This window comes from Eulemur rufifrons, chromosome 5 (assembly GCF_041146395.1).
Source record: "Eulemur rufifrons isolate Redbay chromosome 5, OSU_ERuf_1, whole genome shotgun sequence".
NCBI lineage: Eukaryota > Metazoa > Chordata > Mammalia > Primates > Lemuridae > Eulemur > Eulemur rufifrons.
The window spans coordinates 5,657,717-5,679,413 of record NC_090987.1 but is presented as its reverse complement, the minus strand read 5'-3'; the positions used below and the strand labels follow the sequence as shown (position 1 = coordinate 5,679,413).

The 21,697-nt window shown below is 37.1% G+C and overlaps 1 pseudogene; it reads right to left on the bottom strand.

Moving 5' to 3' along the window:
* Window positions 1-2,419: 2,419 nt before the first annotated feature.
* Window positions 2,420-21,697, bottom strand: part of LOC138383524 (low molecular weight phosphotyrosine protein phosphatase pseudogene) — a 35,638-nt pseudogene continuing 16,360 nt past the window's right edge.

Genomic DNA, 21,697 nt, shown 5'->3' with positions numbered 1-21,697 from the left:
GGACAACAGGGATGATAAATCATTTCAGAGCAAAATGTGGAAGAGATGCAAAAAGGAAGGATAAAAACATTCTGCAAAAGAAAGTCAGGGGAAATGCGGGCTCCAGAGGTTACTGCAAAATGAATGGATGCCTTAAAGGTCAGGTGTGCTATCAGCCAACACACAAAGTGGAATTAGAAAAGACCAATTGAAAATTACAACAGCACAAGAAATAATTACGAGGAGAAGCACTGATGAGATTAAAAAGTGTGTAACAAGAAAATAGCTTGAAGTCTGAGGCAAATCATTAAAGCAGATACTTTATCAAGGAAAATGCCAAGATGATGGTATGCTTTGTGGGAAACACAGGTTTTGATTCTGGTAGTTTGACTAAAGATTGAAGGCTTCTCATTATGAAATAGATGAGAACTTTCTTTTTCTTTTCTTTTTTTTTTTTTTTATTTCCTTAGAGCTTTTAAAGAGCAAAATTACTAAAGGTTCAATAATAAACTGGCCTCAAAATAATAAAAGAGAGGCACAGAAAATCTTTAGTGGCTATAGTTCTTTAAATTTTGATCCATAAAAATTCAACATTATCAATGTATGCTATTTTCATTTTGAGGCTCTTAGTTGCTTTTGTAAAATTTTTGCATTAAAAAAAATTAGGTTGGTGATAATATATTTTCATACCCAGTTTATTTAAATACTGAATTATTTTCAAAGAGAATACTTTTATTTTTAATAAGACAGAGTATGAATAAATAACAAAATACAATATCATTTTCACTAAAAAGTCTCTTCTCTCCCCAAATATATCTAAGAGAGCTGGGTAAGAAAAAGGGAGCTCAGATATTAAAATAATTTATTCATTATAAATGTCACAATTTTTATTAAAGGAAATTTAGATACTATAGACAAATAGAAGAGAAATATTAATAATTTGAGTATTCAATAAAATCTTCTTTAAAAAGTTTTAAATTGTCTTCCAGCATCTTTCTCTTATGTATAATGTGTTTTTAATATATAATTTTAAATATCCTTTTTAAACTGTTTTCTTCATTTAAATAATCACAACATTTATGATTTAGGGCCAGGCGCGGTGGCTCACGCCTGTAATCCTAGCTCTCTGGGAGGCCGAGGTGGGCAGATCGTTTGAGCTCAGGAGTTCGAGACCAGCCTGAGCAAGAGCGAGACCCCATCTCTACTAAAAATAGAAAAGAATTATATGGACAGCTAAAAATATATATAGAAAAAATTAGCCGGGCATGGTGGCGCATGCCTGTAGTCCCAGCTACTCGGGAGGCTGAGACAGGAGGATCGCTTGAGCTCAGGAGTTTGAGGTTGCTGTGAGCTAGGCTGACGCCACGGCACTCACTCTAGCCTGGGCAACAGAGTGAGACTCTGTCTCAAAAAAAAAAAAAACAAAAAAAAAAAACAAAAAAAAAACATTTATGATTTAGGAAAACGATCACACGATTTACCTGCATTTCGTACCTGGAAGGACAAATTGGCTACCTTTACTTTGCCAAATGTTCTTTTATAATTATTTTAAAGGAAGAGTCCTCTTGTGTTCAACATAATTTGTTAGTAAAATAACTGGAAACTTTCACAGAGACTTTCCTGTACTTACATTTCTTAACTTGAACTTTCACAAAAAATTTTGAGAAGGTAACTGGTTTAAAATTATGCAGAAATGTTTCCTTTTCCACCTTTAGGGTTTTGATTTTTTGACCTCCAATGTATCCTTTTCCTCTTCTTAAAAACTTTAAAAATTTTATAACTCCCTAGTTTATTTTGAAAACAATCTTTTCTGATATGTACCCATATGAATTTGGGTTTAAATGGGAGCAAATAAGCAGGCCTCCTCATGAAATATACTAGATGAAAATCAAGAAGTATTAAAGTTGCTCAAGATTGAGTCCATAAATCTTTCTCTCTTTCCTATTTTTTAAATGCACGAGTGTGCACCATGGGTGTGTGTGAATGAAAACACTTGTCATCTAGAGTTTGAGCTTCTGTGGAGGCGGCTATTGTTATTCAATAACATGCCCTGGGACAAAAAGAGAGAGGTGAAGGGCGGCAGAGGTCACTGTCCTTCATCAAGCTAGCCACACAAATTTACTCAAGCGGTAGGTAGACTAGACTATCTAAGTCTCAATAGGCTTACATGTTGACTTGGGCCTTCAAGTGATCTTTTACTTCACTGTGTTTTATTTTGATGTCCTATATGTTGTTTGTTCACCTAATTTTTGTAATTAGGGCAAAGTGAGAGGTTTGACTAGTCCAAGAACACTTAATATACCCCATCAACTGTCTGAATCAAGGATTTTTATTCATTCTGCCAAACACAACTGATTTCCACCTACAGTTATTTTTTAAGATAAGAAACAGTCCACTGAAGAAAGAGCTGGGGCCGTGGGCTATGGGACGTTACTGCACTTCAGCACACTGACCGAGACGTGCACAGCCTCAGGGTCTGCATTGGGTGTGGCGGACACACGGCTCGGACCCAGCCGGGGTGGGCCTTCTCCAAGAACGTTCTGCAGCACCTGACACATTGCTGGTACACAGTCCCAAAATTGAAGTCATTCTTGTAAGAGGGATCTTCAATAATATTAATAAGTTGTTTTTGTGGATCATAGCTCCCAAGCAGTTGCATTTTAGCTTTGCAGTTTTTAACTTGATTACTTTTCCTATTCAGATCTCTCAGGTTGCTTTCACCCATACACACTATATAATCAAATATAGCCAAGTTGTCTCTGGTAATCTGCCTTGCTTTGTGGGCTGTGTGGGTGCCATGATTTCTCAGGCAGCTCACAGCTCTTGGGTTCCGGTCAGAAACAGCCCCGCTGCTAATGACCCAGTTCTCTGAAATGTTTCATCAGTTACACGTTTTTTGAAAACTGATTCTGCAGTGGGTGCCCGACAGATGTTTCCCAGACACACAGACAGCACCGATTTTGGGCGCTTGCTCTGCCATCTTCCTGCACAGAGGTGCTGGAGGCCACGCTGGGCCTCGTGTGGACCTAAAACTTGTTGTTACGCAAAATTTCAAACACACACAGGTAGCGAAAAGAATCTGATAGACTCCTGTATATGATCATTCATTTAGCCATGAGTCCTACTTTCTAATTTAAGTTCGAATCATGTGGCAAACTCGTGGGGAAACAGCATTTCTGGAGGAATGTTTTGCATTCGTTAACAAGATTATTCCCATAATGAGAAACGGCAGTCATAGTGAATTATTTTGCTTTAAATCTTGATGAAGGAGCCCTTATGGAAGAGGACGATCAACTTGTCCACATTTTTAGCTTCCTTAATGTGGTTAGTTCAGTCTGTTTTGGTAATTTTGAGTTACGATGCTCAGCAAGACTTTAGTGATTAGGTGTGACGGTGGTCAGGATATAGAAATATGTAGATGGCTGTATAAGAGGAGATTTACGACGGGCATTCGCTCATGTGGTTATGGAGGCCAAGCGATCCTACGATCTGGCTTTTGCAAGCTGGAGAACCAGCAAAGCCAGCGGTACAATTCGGTCCTAGTGTGAAAGTCTGAGCACAGTTCTAATGTCAGAGGACAGAAGATGGATGTCCCAGATCAAGGAAAGAACAGATTCGCCCTTCCCCCTGCCTTTCTGTTCTATTCAGGTCCTCAGTGGCTTGGATGATGCCTAATGAGGGCAGATATCTCATTTACTTAGTCTCCTGATTCAGAGGCTAATTTCTTCCAGAAACAGCCTCCCAGACACACTCAGAAACAATGTTTCAGCAGTTATCTGGGCAGCGCCTCAGCCTAGTCAAACTGACACATAAAATTAACCATTACAACAGGTGTTTATCAGAAACCCTCACTTCATACATTCCTCTTTTCGAGTTTTAAAATTTTAATTTTAACTTTGACTTTCCTGTTCTTGAGTTCTCAGTTTTGATTCTTTCTTGGTTGGTTCAAGGAGGTTTTTCAGTATTTTGTGAAAGGAATGATCTAAAATACAGTATATGTTGTCCTATTGTATTATGGCATTTAGCATAAAAGAAAAAAATACAAATAGGAAAACATTTTTTCCTCATCAGGTAACCTCTTTTATTTATTTTTGCCTATGCTGTGGATTTTTTTTTTGTTAGATAATCCTTGCCATTAAAATCATTGTGGTTCATCTGTTTGGTTTGAATTGAGTTGGCCTGGAGTATGGTGATCTTCTGTGAATATTCTAGTTCTTGGGAAGGCTCTGGATTATGTAATTTTCACGTCTTCCCACTGTCTATTTATTCTTTTCTCTGCATCCCAGAGGTGGTCTTATGCCTCCCTCCCCCAAGTATAGTAATCATGGTTGCCTCTTCTCCAGCACTAGCTACATGCCAAGAACAATGCTTTCCACGTATTATTGGTTTATTTCAGGTTTGTCATCTGTATCCCAGATTCCATTTTTTTTTCCACAGAAGCAGCTTAACTGTGTACTACTTCCAATATCAATTTTTCCTCTACTATTTTAATTATGGTAAAATATACATAAAATTTACTACCTGAAGCATTTTTTAAGTGTACAGTTCATGGCACTGAGTACATTCACATCTTTGTATAACCATCGCCACCGTCCATCTGCAGAACTCTTTGCATTTTGTAAAACTGAAACTCTGTACCCATTCAGCAATAATTCCCCATCCCCACCCCGCCAGCCCCTGGCATCCACCATTCTACTTTCTCTATGATTTTGGCAACTCGACGCAGCTCATATAAGTGGAATCATATAATATTTGTCTTGTGAATTGTTTTACTTAGGAAATTGTCCTCAAGTTTTCACTCATATTGCAGTGTGTCAGAATTTCTTTTTAAGACTGGATAATATTCCATTGTGTGTATATGTGACAATTTGCTTATCCAGTCATCTGTTGATGGATACTTGAGTTGCTTCTACATTTTATCTATTGTGACTAATGCTTCTGTAAACATTGGAGTACAAATGCCTGTTTGAGACTCTGCTTTCGGTTCTTTGGGGTATATATCCAGGTGTGGAGTTGCTGAGTCATATAGTAATTCTATTTTAAATTTTTTTGAAGAAGCACCATAATGTTTTCCATAGCAGTGGTACCATTTTATATTCCCACCAACACTGCATAAGCATTCTAGTTACTCTACATCCTTGCCAAAACTTCTGTGATTTTTTAATAATTAGCCATTCTAATGGGTATGAGGTGGTATCTCAATGTAGTTTTGATTTGCATTTTCCTGATGATTAATCATGAACATTTTTCCTGAGCTTATTGGTCATTTGCATATCTTCTTTGGAGAAATGTCTTTTTAAGTCTTTTTTTATTTTTGAATCAGGTTGTTTTTGTTTGTTGAGTTATAAAAATTCTCTATATAGTATGGATATTCATCCATTATCAGATGTATGATTTACAAATATTTTTTCACATTCTGTGGGGTTGCATTTTTTACTCTGCTTAATAGTGTCTTTTAATGCACAAATTTTTAACTTTTATGAAGTCCAATATGTCTTTTTTTTTTTTTCTCTTATGGCCTGTGCCTTTGATGTCATGTCCAAGCCATCACCAAATACCAATGCCAAATTTAATGTTCTTTTCTATTTTAAGATTTATTTGCAATTTTCCCTTATTCTACCCATCTTCTTTCCTGTTTTTTTTTTTTTCCCTGTATAGCCCAGTATGGTTTGGATGGTTGGCCTGTCTAAATGTCATGTTGAAATTTGATCCTCAGTGTTGAATGTGGGGCCTGGTGGGAGGTGTTTGGGTCTTAGGAATGGATCTCTCAGGAATGACTTGGTGCCTCCCTGCAATAACGAGTGAGCTCTCACTTTATTAGCTTATGCAAGAGCTGGTTGTTTAGAAGAGCCTGGCATCGCCTCTTCCTTCTCTTGCTCCCGTTCTCACCATGTGACACACCTGCTTACCTTTTGCCTTCTGCCTTGAGTAGAAGCTCCCTGAAACCTTCACCAGAAGTAGGTGCTGGTGCCTTGCTTCATGTACAGTCTGCAGAACTGTGTGCCAAATAAACCTCTTTATAAATTACCCAGCCTCAGGCATTTCTTTATAGCAGCACAAAACAGACTAATACATAGCCTATTAATTCTCCCCTTACGACTTTTTATTCCTATTTCATAAAGAAGGTGATTTTTGACTTTTTCTTCTCTTCTCTTTTATTGTGATAATATAAACATAAAGTTTACCATTTTATTCATTTAAAACTACTAAGTGAAGGAAGCCAGTGACAAAAGGACAAATATGCTATGATTCTGCTTATATGAGATAGCCAGAGTAGTAGAATTCATAGCGACAGAAACTAGAATAGTGGTTGCCGGAGCTGGAGGAGGAGGGAATGAGGACTTATTTTTCATGGGAACAGTGTTTCAGTTGGGAAAGAGGAAAAAAGATCTGGATGTGGCTGGTGGCAGCGTCTGCACAACAATCTGGGTACCTAATCTTGAGTCTTCTTAAAAAATGCTGACCATTTGTAGATATTTCGTCTGGTTTTGGTGCTAGGTTGTATTTAGGTCTGTGTTCATAATCTTCGGGATAATGTTCCCTTTCCACATTTCTGCATTTTTTTTTTTTTTTTTTTTGGTGAGCCTCACCAATATTTCTCCACCTTTTTATTTATTTATTCTCATATCAGGAGAGATTAATGATCTATACGGACTTGGCATTTGAGGCTTTAGCCTCATGTAGTATCAACTTGGATGCTATTGAATATGCCCTTCTCTGATTTCTAGAGCTGGATGGTAGGTTGACATGTGTATTTTCTAGTCCAAACCCCCGGATCTAATAAGTTTTTATCTGATGCATAGCTTTATGAATAAGGCAGTATGTTCTCCTAGCCCCATCTCATGTTCTCTGACACTGAACATATATACAGAGTATTTAAAAATTTAAAATAAAACTATGCATTACTGCACATCTTTCTGTCTTCTCTTCTACTTGAATTTTCTTGCATGGGCTGTGCTTTCCAGGGTCAAATTTATGATTATTAGCTCTTCCCCTCCCTACTCCAGCCTATTCCTGCTGACATCCAGATGTTGCAATCTAAAGTTACATTGGTTTATAGGAAGAAAAGTATTAATGGACAGGGATGAACAAGACACTGGTTTTCTTAAAAAAAAAAAAATCCCAATATTAAAGTAGTGGTTATACCTGAAAATGTCTGGAAGAGACAGGAAGGTAACAAAAATTAATAAAGTGATCTTGGTTAAGTATATGGGGAATTGAGGAGTCATGCCCAGATAAAGGAAAAATTTCTGTTCAACTCTAATAATAGTTGCCAGATTTTTTTTTTTATTTTTCTTGAGAAGGCAGAAATCTAGATTTTTGTGAAAGCACCCAATTGTTTGAACACTAAATAAAACTAAGGTATAACTATAAATGTACAAAACACTATGTGTACCCAACAAAATCTGGTCCATAGACAAAAAGGACAGCTGCTGAGTATATGGTTTGCAGTCAGAGCATGTCTGAATGAGGGAGGATTCTCTAGGGAAAGAGTATTGTCACCTACTTTGGGATGATGAGTTTTTCTTAGCATCAGTGTAATCATCAATACCTAAATTTGTCATGTGGTGTTGAATTCTATTTCCTGCTGTTTCCTGTGCTTTCCACAGCAGAAACAACAGACAGATCTAACATTTCATTTTAAACCCATGAACAATTTACTTATTGCAGAACAAGTATTTAAAATAATATAGTAATATAAATATTTATAAATATTAAAATATTTGATAAGATAAACTTTAGATTTAGTTTAAATGAGACATTCTGAATTTTTTGAATATTTTTATATCTTCCAATAATGGATTTCATGTCCAAGATGACCATTTTCTGGACCTGGCTTTGTACACTGGTGAATTTTTGCCTTAGTTGTGTGACTTTCTGCTTTATTCACAAGTACTAAAGTCAAAACAAACTAGACAACTAAGCCTACTTTTATTCTATTTCCCTTCTTACATAAACAAAGTAGCTAAGTATAGAATATGAGGCCTGTCTTGCTCCTGTCTTATTTTTAATGTGTTTCTGCTGTAAATGGGAACAATGCCTCTAAGATTCCATTTCTTATGCAACAGGATGCATCATTATTCTCTTTATAGGAATGTGTTACAAAAATGGTTTCATTCTTTCCCAGCTCCAAGGCATGCATTGGCTACTGTATCATTCAGTTCTGGCTGTCGTAACAAAATATCACAGACTGGGTGGCTTAAACAATAGTAATTTATTTTCTCCAGTTCTGAAGGCTAGAAGTCCAAGATAGAGGTGTTGGCAGGGCTGGTTTCTGGTGAGGGCTTTCTTCTTGGCTTGTAGAGGTTTGCCTTCTTGCTGTGTCCACACATGGTCTTTCCTCTGTGCTCACATGGAGAGAGAGAGAGAGAAAGAGGGTGTGTGTCCGCACGTGTGCTTTGGTGTCTTCCTCTTCTTAACAGGACGCCAGTCCTATTAAATTAGGGTTCCACCCTTATGACCTCATTTAACCTTAATTACCTTCCTAAACACTTTATCTCTAAATATAGTCTTTGAGTTTATTTAATCAAAATGAAAATAATTTTAAATGGCTAACTGTATAATTATTTTATAAATGTCTATCAAGAGAGAAAGCGTTTCTAGCAATCTAATTCACATTTTCAAATTGAATCTTGCAGATGGCTTAATCCAGAAGGGGTAGTGTGGTGTTCGCTTTTGAAGTAATTGCAATATAGAAAATGGCTTTCAATTGGGAGAGAAAAGCATATAGAAAAAAGAAACTAAATTAGTAAAATAGTTGACATTGTACATCTTCCTATTCTAAGTGGAAGAATCCTGTTTACTAACTGTTTCTGTTGTCACAAAGCCTTAGTACATAGTCTTCAATAGCTCTAAAGCTTTCTTTATGTGACCACAACCCAAACTCCTGAACAGTGAACTATGCTAATGTGAATGCTTTTCTCCAGGTAACCAGTTAGTTAGCTAGCTTCTGCATGTTCATTTGTTAAATTGTTCATCATTTTCCCTTTCTGTGTGTTGGGCTTTGGGCTAGACCCTGAATTCTCAGACGTGTAATGATTACTAATTATGGGGGAAAAGGTATCTGATTTTATTCTATGTGTCGGTTAATTTACCCTAAATGTTTAACTGGGGCAGCAGAGAACTAGGAACACTGAAGATTTCTTAGGCTCTGTTTGCAGTTTTTACTCTTTGCTGCACGCAGATATCTCAAGCCACATAATCAGAAAGTCCCACTCAACCACGCAGCTCTGACGTTGATCTTGGGGCTGCCCGTCAGACACAGCCTGAAGTCTGGAGGAAGAAGGGAGAATGGTCAGAGCACAGGGGTCCAGAAGGCCTCATCAGTCCTCCTGGTAGTGCAGTCAGAACTCTGCGCTTCGCCAAGTGGGACGGGGAAAGTGGATGCCAGGGAAAACTGTCCTGTTTCTACTCTCTGAAAGAAGAATTATGGCTCAACAATATACATTAAAACTAAGTTCTATCTTGATGATTAAATATTGAACTTCCCTGAGCAGTATACAATAGGATTATGAGCAAGTTCCAAGATGTCAAGAAAGGTGTCTGGTCAATAGTGTCATCTGGGTTTTAGTGTACCTGAGAGTTTGTGTAACTTAGTACAAAATGCATTATTTTCTCCCCGTCACAGTAACTACTTCAGTGAATCTTATAGTTTATTTCTTACTAAAAGACTTCCTTGTTATACTTGATTTAGTAGTCATACCTTTTCTTCTACTAAAACTTTATTTCAACTTGGGATTATATGGACAAAGAATTTGAACTTTGTGGTGGTAAAATGAGAGGGGGGTGGAGAGAGAGAGAGAGAGACAGAGAGATGCACACACACACGCACACAGAGGGTGAAAACTTGGTGATAGAGGACAGCAGTGTGGTCCGTGGCTCAGCCCCTTAGCGGCCCAGGCAGGCAAACCTTTGTGCAGGTGTAGGATTCTGATGGAGACGTGTCTTCATAGACCTTGACTCTACTTTTTAATCATGTTTTATTTATTTTCTCAACAACAGAGGATTTTTTTCATGAAGTTCTGCTGACAAAGCTTCCATCATTTTCCAGCGAGGCTGGGTGTTTATTTATGTGACTTCTGTAAAAGCAGGCATAGGGTGATCTGAAAAAACACGGCTCCATGAGATAATACAAGAGCCAGAAGGTTTTCTCTGTGTATATGTCCAAAAACACAACACAAAATAAAAAAAAACCTCTTCTGAGGGAGCATGGTGGTAAATGAAGGACTACTGCAGTGTTCTAAGTTGCAGTTGAAGCGTGTGTATAATTGAGTGATTGGCTTTGCATATTTTTTTTAAATAAAAACTATAATGCAATATACAGTCTCCCCTTTTCAGAGACCATTTAGCATATTTAATATTTAAAACATAAAAACGACACATTATTGAAATAGTGGCATGAATTCAGATGATACCTCTTCCTTTCTCAGCTTGTGGCAAGATGAGTAGAGGCAAAACTCTCAGTGAAATGTAGGCCAAGAAAGGAAGTTTGTTTGGTGATAGAGAGGAGAGAGAGGGATTGTTTCTACTGTTTGAATTGTTCTTGTGAGAAGAATGCTATGGAAATACCGAAATGTCCAAACAATATTTTTCTCTCCAAGGCTATAGTGTTTAGCAGCCCTTTTTGTCTACTTTTTTTCTCTTTCCATTATATTCTCTGAAAAAAACTTTAGTTTTCTTTTTTACCAAAAGTGATATTTGTAACTAAGTGGCAATATGCATAAGAGAGGTCAAGAAGTGACTGTGTGTGTAAGCTACTTGCTCACAACTGATAGGTCCCTGATATGCAAAATGACTGATAGTAGGAATCCAGGGAACACATTGATATGAATACTTCTCATGTAGATGGTGATGCAAAACAGTATCGCCCAAGGTGGTAGCAATGACTTGGATGTTTGTGTCCCTCCCCACATTTGTGCATTGAAACCTGATATGATAGTATCAGAAAATGAGGTCTTTGGGGGAGGGGATTGGGTCAGCAGGCCAGAGTCCTCTTGAATGGGATTAGTACCCTTATAAAACAGACCTCAGAAAGTTGCCTTGTCCCTTTTTATCATGGGAGGACATAGTAAGGAGTCATCTGTAAACCAGGAAACAGGCCCTCACTGGACACCAAATCTGCACTAACCTTGATCTTGGACTTCCCCATCTCCAGAACTGTGAGAAATAAATTCCTGTTGTTTACGTGCTACCTTGTCTATGGTATTTTGTTACAGCAGCCCGACTGGACTAAAACAGCAGTCAATGTGTAAACAATACACAGCTGCTTCAAATAACTTATCCATTTTCTAAAAGTATAGGCTTCAAGTATTTTTCTCCTGTGACCCTGTGAAGTTCCCCTTGTCCTGCAGTTTTCCTTTAAGATGTCAAGTCAAGCTTTCATGCACTCCTACCACAAAATAGTTATTTAGAGCTTTGCTGAACTGAAAAGAGTTTTTCTTTTGGGAAGGAGAAAGAATATCAAAGTTTGACCAACGGGAGAAAATATTCATAAACCATACATCCAATAAAGGGCCAATACCCAGAATCTACAAATAACTCAAGCAAATCAAGAAAAAAAACAAACAACTTCATTAAAAAGTGAGCAAAAGACATGAAGCGAAGTTTTTCAAAACAAGATAAACAAATGACCAAGAAACATGAAAAAATGCTCAGTGTCACTAATCATCAGGGAAATGCAAATTAAAACCACAGTGAGACACCACCTTACTCCAGTTAAAATTGCTTTTGTCAAAAAGTCCAAAAATAATAGATGCTGGTGTGCATGCAGAGAGAAAGGAATGTATATACGCTGTTGGTGGGACTACAAATTAGTACAACCTCTATGGAAAACAGCATGAGATTTCTCAAAGAAGTAAAAGTAGACCCACCATTCAGTTCAGCAATCCCACTACTGGGTATCTACCCAAAGGAAAAGAAGTCACTTTATCAAAAGACTCCTGCACTCAAACGTTTATTGCAGCACAATTCACAATTGCAGAGATGTGGAATCAACCCAAGTGCCCATCGATTCATGAGTGGATTAACAAAATATGATATATGTTTACCATGGAGTACTACTCAGCCATAAAAAATGAATTAATGTCTTTTGCAGCAATTTGGACGGAACTGGAGACCATTATCCTAAGTGATAGATCTCAAGAATGGAAAATCAAACACCACATGTACTCTCTAATAAATTAGAACTAACCGATGGGCACACATGTGCACAGAGGGAAGTAAAAGTCATTGGAAATCAGGAAGGGAGAGGGGAGTGGTGGGGAGGGGCAAAAACCTACTTAAAGGCTACAATGAACACTACTTGGGTGATGCGCACACTAATATCCCTGACTCAAGCATTACAAAAGCTATCCATGTAACAAAAACATTTGTACCCCCTTAATATTTTAAAATAAAGAGTTTCAAAAGGTTTGAGCTGTAGCAAATACCTCTTCCTAATTTTAAATAGCCTGAGATATTTTGTTACCACATCAAGTAAGTTTTTAGTATGTTCCTTGTCCTGAATACTAAGCCCCTCTAGTTGGAAAACCTAGAAAACCGCTTTCCCCATGGTCCTGGCTTATGTTTCAGGCCAGCTAATGGTACCACACATTTGAGTTTTCATGAAGAAAGGGGGCTTTTGTGCACGTTTATACACTGTTACTTCTACACTAAGAGAAATCACAAACAGCCGTGGGTGGGGAAAAAACAGACATTCTGGGGCACCAGCGTATGGGGCTAGAAATGATTTTTGAAATATTAATAGAAGGTTTCCAGATTGTAAAATAAATGGAATCAGAATTCTTAGCTACTCAATTGGCATAAATTATTATTCTCTCTGGGCAAGTTTAGGAGTAGCTATTTGTATGATTGTACACACACACACACACACACACACACACACTTAGTAGGCTCATGTATCTTTTCCATAGGTTTTTTTAAACCTTATAACATGTCCAAAGTTTAACTTTCTTCATTTTGTGATTATTTAGAAAAAGAGAAACTTCTATCCTTGGAAATGTTACTTAAACATTTCTCTGGGTTGTGCAAAAGTTGACAAGTGAGCAGCCATTTTTCTGGAATTTGGTGCAACCAACATTTCCCGTGACTTTATTGGAGCGACATTTTTGGGACCTCTAATTTGTGAAGATGATCATGGTGGGGATTGGAGGAGGAAGTGGATCAGTTTACACTATGAACTCATAATCTTTAGGGAGGTAAGTTACCAAAACTCTTCCCAAGACCAACTGGGAGACCTATCAATGTGAATTATGTTAGCACTAGCTGAGGGCCAATGGCAAGAAAGGGAATGAAATCTCTTGAAATACATTTTCCTTAAGTAAACTGTGACTCTAGGATGGTGACTCAAACTCAAGGCATGGACCTAAGAGTTCAAGGAGTGAAGTGGTTACAACACAACTGATGCTGGAAAATTCTTTCAATTCAGCCACCTTAGCATAGTGGTTGTACTGTGAGGATCACTACCTGAGCATGAGAGCGAGGAATAAAGCAAACTGCAGTTTCTATACCCAACCGGGGCTCTCCCTTGTGCTCGTCTGGGGACATGGACCAGAGAGGGCATCCTGGCATCAGTAGACAAACACCATACATCAGATGATGCAGGATCACTCACGACAGCCACACCGTGTGGCAAAGGGAAACAGTAGCAGCTTTGAACTCATTAGGTTCCACATCTCTTTGCTGGTGTTTGGACACAGGTAAGAGCCGTGGTTCTCGGGCAATTTGTTTGTGGGGTGGGAGTGGGGTGCAGGGAGGAGGATCTCACGAGAACAATGAGGCTTCCTGTTAGGCAGTGGGGATCAAGTGACTTATTTGTTAGGGATTTAAAAAAAAAAGATGATGCTACATTTGTTGAAATTTCTTTACTGAAATGTGCCCTTCCAGTTTCATAGATAGCGATTGTTTAACAAAGGACGTTTTAAGACAGGATATGCCATGATGTGAAGGCACCATCTTAACACTTTGTCAATTTTTTAAAATCGGTAATTCCTGCCACCCTTTATCTTCCTCCACGCTTGCAGTCATGAATTCTTTCTATATTCACTGCTCGCTGAATAATGGTATCACAGAAACATGAAGAGAAAGGAATTCTCAGTTTTTAAGTTTCAAAGCAGATATTTGTAGTCCGTAGCAGAAGTAATTGCCTCGAGATAAAATACTTTTTGAGACCTAAGAGCCATGTAGGTTTTGGAGAATAAAATAGAGTTGCAGTCGACTGAATGTTAGGCATTAAGAGAAGTAACAGGAGTAACACAAATTATACATGAAAATCCTTAAATTCCAGGAAATGTGCATTAGAAAGCTCAAAATTCAAGAGTGAATTTGGTCTTTTCTCTCCTGCAGTTTGACTGTGGAATCCATTTCTCCAGGGTAATGGAGATCACAGTTTAGTTTGAAAGGGGCAATGTGTATGTAAAAGGCATTATAGGGCAGATTTTTAAATCCCCTTGTTTAAGTTGAGCAAATGTCCTTGAATTTGCATACATGCCACCAACATACTGTGCTCATCAACTTTCTGCATAAAAGGAGTTTACAATCCCTCTCATTTGGAGAAGGGAGAGAGAGTCACAGTTGAGGTCAGGATGGTTAGATGCCCGTTAATGCGTCTGGCTGGGCCTCCAGTGATAGAACCTGTTTTGGGGCTCGGAGGCCTCACCTCCGAGTTATGCCAGGTGGTGCTTGAAATGTAAGTATGGGACAAGAGTTTTTCTTGCATTATTGCAGCATTGTGCTTCAGCAGAAGAGTAGAAATGGAAACATTTTATGTTTAGGCAGGGAGGGGTGGAGAAAGATCCCTTAGCCTCCCATGACCAAATGCAGGAGGGTGAAAAAGTGGCCGATGTAGATGCTGAGGTTGTTGTAATTTCTGCTTAGACAGCTGTGGAATGTTCAGGTGAAGAGACTGTTAAATTGTGGATATTATAATCTAGTGGGATGGTATGAAAAATGCAAGTATTAAAAAATGTGGCTATCAGAAGGGAATGGGATTAAAAAAAATCTGAACAATTCCCTCTGATGATGTCATTCTAGCTAGTTCCTTTATTCAGTTCATACCACCAGGATCCAAGGAAGAATCTGCATACATCTGCGAAGTAAGCAAAATGTTCACATCCCAGTTATAGACTGACAATGGCACACCTGTTATAATAGTGTTGAACTTGTGGATACTACATGTATCCTCAGACACTTATGTCAGCACATTCTAATTTAAACTGAAGAATCCTGCATGGGCTGAAAAAATTGTCCAGACAGAGTTAAGAACTTAAATGCAGGGGGTCATCCACAGAACAGCAAAGAAGGAAGAGGATGCTGAGGAAAATGAGCAGATGTGCAGATCCAACCTGGATGGTCAGAGCCAGATGAATTTTATTTATTTTTTAATGGACTGGTGGATAAACTGTGATGACTTTCGTATTAATGGAGATTTGTGGCAGTTGTTCTCCTGCTTCAAAGGTATAGCCAAACTAGTACTATGTGTTCTTTCTCATAGACTTGCTATTGTATTTCCATATATTGATACATGGCGAATGAATTGTCTCTTTGATAGTACACAATTGAAGTTGGGGGTCAATTTTTACTTGGAGGATGTATCATTTTATTCAAGGCCACAAAAATGTGAGATGGAAGAACAAAGACAATTCTTTAAAAGATTCACTTGTTATCAAGTTAATACCTTTGTTTCTGGACAGGGCTGGCAATTTGTAGGTAAAACCACAACCAGTTTCAACATAACATTCATATTTCTGTTGTTTGATATTTGCAGAATACTGACAGTATTGTCAAAAGAACAATGCATTGGAGAATCTTTGATGTGTTGTCTGAGGCCCTGTCCACCCTCTATGGGCAAAACCAAAAATGAAGGTGTCAGAATCCTCTTTAAGAGGATTCTCCATCATGCCATAACTGAAAGTCTCTCACTCTCAGGCCGTGATTTCTTCTAGGTTGTGTAATTACGTCTTGTGAAAACCTTAATATTGAGAGCCAAATAAAAGCTTATCTGTTTTGGTCCCCCATTGTGAATCTATCTCATGTTTGAGAGTTATTTCCTCAATTAGGCCTTTGAACATTAATATATCGCAGAGCTTAAACACAACCACATTAGGCACTTCCATTTAATGCAGAGCTTTTAGTATGTTCCATGATGAATATTTTACATTTTCCTTTTTTTCTAAAGATCTAGGGAATTGTTATATAAGTTGTAAGTAATGTGTTTGTAAGAACAAAGCAATAAGGTTTAAACAGCTCAAAATCGTGCCTTGAAATCTCTAATTCATAAACAATTTATCAGCATTTCCCTCTGCTTTCCTCTGGAAAAATGTGAAATATGATGCCTTGTTAGAATTGTAGATTGGCAATGCTAATGTTTATTCTTCCCCAAATTCACTTGTAACAAGTTAGAAGAGCGAGCATTGGCCTAAGTGTTAGAAGATTAGAATGGTGTGGCCTAATTTCGCTTTGTAGCTGTCATCTCAGACGAGTCAACACAACTTCTCTGACACTAAATTTCCTCTTTGAAATGGGCAAACTAACATCTACTCAATGTTCTGACAAGTTGTGAAAATCAAAGACAATATTAGATGGGACTGTGTTTGGAAATAGGAGTCTATAAACATAATGAAAAATTAGTGAGAGGATCCGGAAGATAACATGAATTTTTTAATATAACAAACTATGTTCTCAATTGCCCATAATGGACTCCCTTCCCCACCCCCAGGTTGATGTCTGGGGTTTGCATACTTCAGCCTAAGTTGTCCCATCTCCTCCTCTCAGAGGATGACATTCTGGAGTTACGCTATAGTTCCTGAGATACATCAGATGGAGCCTAATTGTCAAAATAATCCAAAAGTCGTCGGTAGTTACTAGCAATTGTAAGTCCATGATTTTTACATCTGTGTCCCTTCCTTCCTGTAGTGACTATTTTGTTATGTCCAAGGTCTAGTGGACTTTGAAGGTGAGACTGACGAATTCATAGGCATCTCAGTCTACCTTGATAGCAGAATTCTCTCAAATCTGTACTTTGGAGCACAACATTGTTTCAAATTTGAGTATTGAATCTTGTAGCATTCTTTTTAATTGAAGGTTTTATATTTCCTCCTTCTCTCAGCAAAACCCTTTCGAATTTTTTCAGTAAACAAATCTTTACATGACAAAGGGAGATAGCTGGAGATATACCTTCACAAAACCCCCGATGATGTTCCCCTGACGTGTGCTGTCCCAGTTTTATAAATTAGAAATCTGGTCATCTCAGCTTAGTGTCTAAGCAGCGCCAGCTGTCTTCTCTTTCAAACACTGCAGAGATGCTTTGAAGCTGCTTCTGTATTGTTGGCAACATTAGCACAGAAAGATTTGAAGACTATAATAGCTGGAAAAGGTTACACAGCCTCACATAATTGACTATGGCAATATAAAATATTGCCTGCTCTGTTTTGTAACAAAGTAGATATTGCTTTTCTTTTGGATTTGAAGGAAAACAAAGTAAAGCAGAATTGCCTTTGCTGTTAACTTTCCAGGTTAAAAGCTGCAAATTTGCGTTATAAAGTATGTCTTCCCTGAGTGTGGGTAGTAAATTACCATCCCGTCCTGCTGCACAGACAATATGTTTCCAACTTAATGAATCGGGCGTTTTGTAGTTTATCCAGCTATTTAGTGTATGGCAAATGGGCTCAAAAAAGAGAACAGCATTGAGGGACATGAGCCATTTTAGTTTATTTACCTTCAAATAATTATCAGGTAAAATAATTATGTGGGTTTTTTAAAATCAAGGAATAAAGTCCAGAAACTTTTTTTTTTTTTTCTTATCATAAAGAAGTCAAAATGAATCACAAATAGCCAGGCGTTGCTTTGCACTACTGCAGTAATTGTTAATCACATGCTAAACCCTACTGAGAGCTCTGATCTTAGAAAGTAAATTTTTAGTGAAAAAAAGAGATTCTTTGTTTTTTGTTACTGTTGCATTATTTGAAATCAAAGGGCAAGTTAGACTTAATCTGACTTTTACTTTGCATGGCTGTAGGTTTATTTGTTTGCTGGAGTCTAATAGGCATTTAGGAAAACATCTGTGAAAGGCCCAGATTCGTTCTTTCCGTATTCATTACTATACCTTTAAAAATGAATGTGACAACACACCCTTAAAAAACAAAACCATTATGGGAACTCCTCTGAGGAGCTGTTAATAATTCAAACATTATTCAAACACTCTTCACAAGACAAAACCACTATGGGGCACTTTAGAAACAGGTATAGGGGCAAAATAAATATTTCCTTAGACTCATATGTTAAACCAAGAGTCACAAAATCAAATTCCTTCTAAGAAAGGAGATAAACACCATACTAATGGCCACTAGCAGGGTTTGCAAAATGAAAGAACAATAAAAAGACTACTTCCCAGGTATTTTAGAGGTAATAGAAATAAACCTCTAAAGAGAAGCATAAAATATTTATTGAGGAGCGCACCATACACTCTAGAATTACACAGGGCTCCTGACAGTGATTAAATGCTCCACAGCTGCATGGAGAGATGCTGAGGTTTTAATGTACAAGATATTGATTACATGATGAATCCCAACAGTTTGTTTCCTGCAGTTGCTTGCAACATGGGGAGAAATGAAAATAACATGTAAAATTTTGTAGGCTACGTTGCATGCAAAATGGAGCAGGTGATGAGCTAAATGAATGATGGATTTCCTTCTCCCATTCATAAAGGTTAGAGTTGCATAATGAATTAACCTATTCGAAATGAGGAAGTATAACTATAGCGTATGGTTATTAAAGATGCCAATGAAATACTGGGACTTTCAGTTCAACTTTAAGACCAGCGTCTATTTGGTTTTCATTTAATATTTCAATGTGCTACGGTACCCACGAGGATTTTCCCCATGACAGCATTCAAGTGTATAAAATAGGTTGAGGGTCCTTAAGTAAACTAGAGAAAAATATGAAGAAAATTGCACATTTTGAAGTGACTTGATGGTATTTACAAAGTTCTTATGTAGATAGTACCATATAGACTATATCAAATTTTAATTACTTCCCTGATCCCACTGCCTTTTATTTTCTTTATTGCTTAACATCAAGCTTTAGTTTTGAATATAGTTAGCCCCAAATAAGAAGCAAATGGTTAAGAAGGAAAACAGAAACACAGGCTCAGCATCGGGATGGCTGGATAGAAATCAGAATTTGACTATGAGGGAAAAAGAATTAAGACGCCTAAATGTGATTGAAAGAACTTTCCCACCCATGTTTTCCCAGCCCACTCTGTCCATCATGCTGGAGTTTTCATCACATTCCCCACTGACCAATTCCTATAAAGGGCAAATTCCTTCACAGGAATAAAAAGGGGCAGCTCTCCTGCTTCTGTTTCTGTGATTTTCCTTTAGTGCTCATGGAAAAAAAATAAATGAAATCAAGTGGCAAAGGGAGCATCAAGGTTGAATCAGAAAATAATATAAGACCTTGTAGAAAGTTTTGGTAATACTATTGTCCCTTTCAAAGATTTTACCCTAATGGATGGTGAAACAAAAAGGTGAAGTAGAGTTCAGGGGTGAGGGTTTATGGTGTATGGGTTTTGGGTGGAATTTTGTCCCAGGGCATTTGTCTTCTTGCATTTCTTTATACAAGAATATGATTTAATATACTTGTAGAGATCCTAGAATATATCTACATTTATATACAAATATTTTTTATCCAAATTAGCTGTGATTTATTGTATTAGAAGCATACTATGTTATATACTTGCAAGTATATCATATTATAGATGTGAAAATATTATGCTAATTTTAAAGGTGAAAGTGAGGTGCTTTCTTGCAGTGTACCTATGGGGAATGGTAAACTGGTTTATGAAGAATGATGTATTCAATAATTATTCTTGTCTAGAACTTAAAGGATGGAAGTCATTGAATATAGGTAAGGTTTTCAAATTGAAACATATTTGTCACAAGTAAAAATATTAGAGAAGGGATAATATTTATAAAGAATATTCTTATTAATAAAACTTCCAGACATCTATAAAATCAGATCATGGTTCACCCCTATGTGTCCAATCACTCAGCTTTGATGATTATCAACATTCCCCCACCTGGGAACTATTTTGAGGCAAATCCCAGACAGCATAGCATTTCTCTCATAAGTACTTCAGTATATATTCCTAAAGGGAATGTTTTTCTTTAAAAAAAATTGGAGCTACTATAATCACACCTAAAAATTAGCAATGATTTCTTAATATCAACAATGATTCTTTAATATCCTCAAACATTAGTGTGCAGATTTTCCCCAGTTGCCTTTATATGTTTTTTAGACTTTGTTTGAACCAGGACTAAATAAGTTTGCACCCAGGAGACCCATTTTTTATAAGAATAGCTCTTGGAGAAAAGAATTTGCCTTTTGGAGCTTAGAAATTCTACAAATACATCTGATGGTCCTACCTTCTCTTTATAGATTTGGCTATCTTTCTTAAAAATGTGAGCCTACTCTTAGGTATTTTCTTCTAAAGAATCACTCAGACCAAGAAACCTTTTGAGGTGTTGGCTTTCTTTTATGAATCCTACAAAAAAGAAATGCAACTCTCTAAGAGATGACCCAAGAGTCTGATGACATTTAATTTGGACACTTAACGTTTACGTGGTGACCACAACTACTATGAATCTAAAGTGTATTCTTTCATCTATTTTATCTTGTCAAAAATTTCATGACTTTGACCTTTTCTTTTCCCACCATCTATACATATATAGTAGAATTTTAAAAGTATTTTTGGCAATCAAGATTTTCTTCTGATCATTGTGTGAAAAAGAAACATTTATGATCTTGAAAAAAGCATATGTTAACTTCCTTTGAATTCTTTAGATCAGCTAAAAGATGAATTTGCCATTTTAAGAATATGATATTGAAAAGATCTGTCTTCAAAGTGAACCCATGTAGGAATACTTTTTTATCTTAGGGAATTTATATTTTTTAAAGGAAACAGCAACCAAATTTGAAAACCAGTATGTACCCAATGGATCAGACTTTTCAAAGAACTATGTCTCAAAAAATAGAGCTTTTGATTTCTTAAAATGATCTCTGAAGTACCATCTCAAAATACATAAATCAACAAATTGAATTTTAATGGAAAATCAAGGGTGGTTTTCGAAAGGCTCTTGAATGAACCTTTGAAAAATACAAAAGCAGAGAATTATTAGCTTGTTATATGAGCATTGACTCCAACATTTTTATTTTTAGGTATGAAAGGATATAACATCAAGGACAAATGAGGGAAGTAGCTTGTTTAAAATAACACAACTGGCACATCCCACATTTTTGCCCTCTGTGGACTTCCTTGTTAGCCTGCTGAACCACCTGGCTGACCACCCATCACTAACATTTTAATTGCATATTCTTCATACACTTCAAAACAGTCATAGTTGCCTCTGTGTAGTTGTCATTGTATATTTATATTTTGATTATAAAATCATGCGCTAGAAGATTAGGCTACCATGTTGTATTCAATACATTCCAGAAAACATTCAATAAAAATGTAGATTTTCTCCCATCCATTTGGTATATTCAAAATATAAAAACACATAGGTTTTATGTACATTAAAATTTTGAGAAATAATTCTGTGAGATTTAGCATATTATTATTCCCATATACAAGTGGAGGACCTGAAACTATGAGGTTAGATGACCTGGCCAGTGTTGCACAGTAACTGGCAGGCATGGTTTTCAGGTTTGGGTATCGGCTACA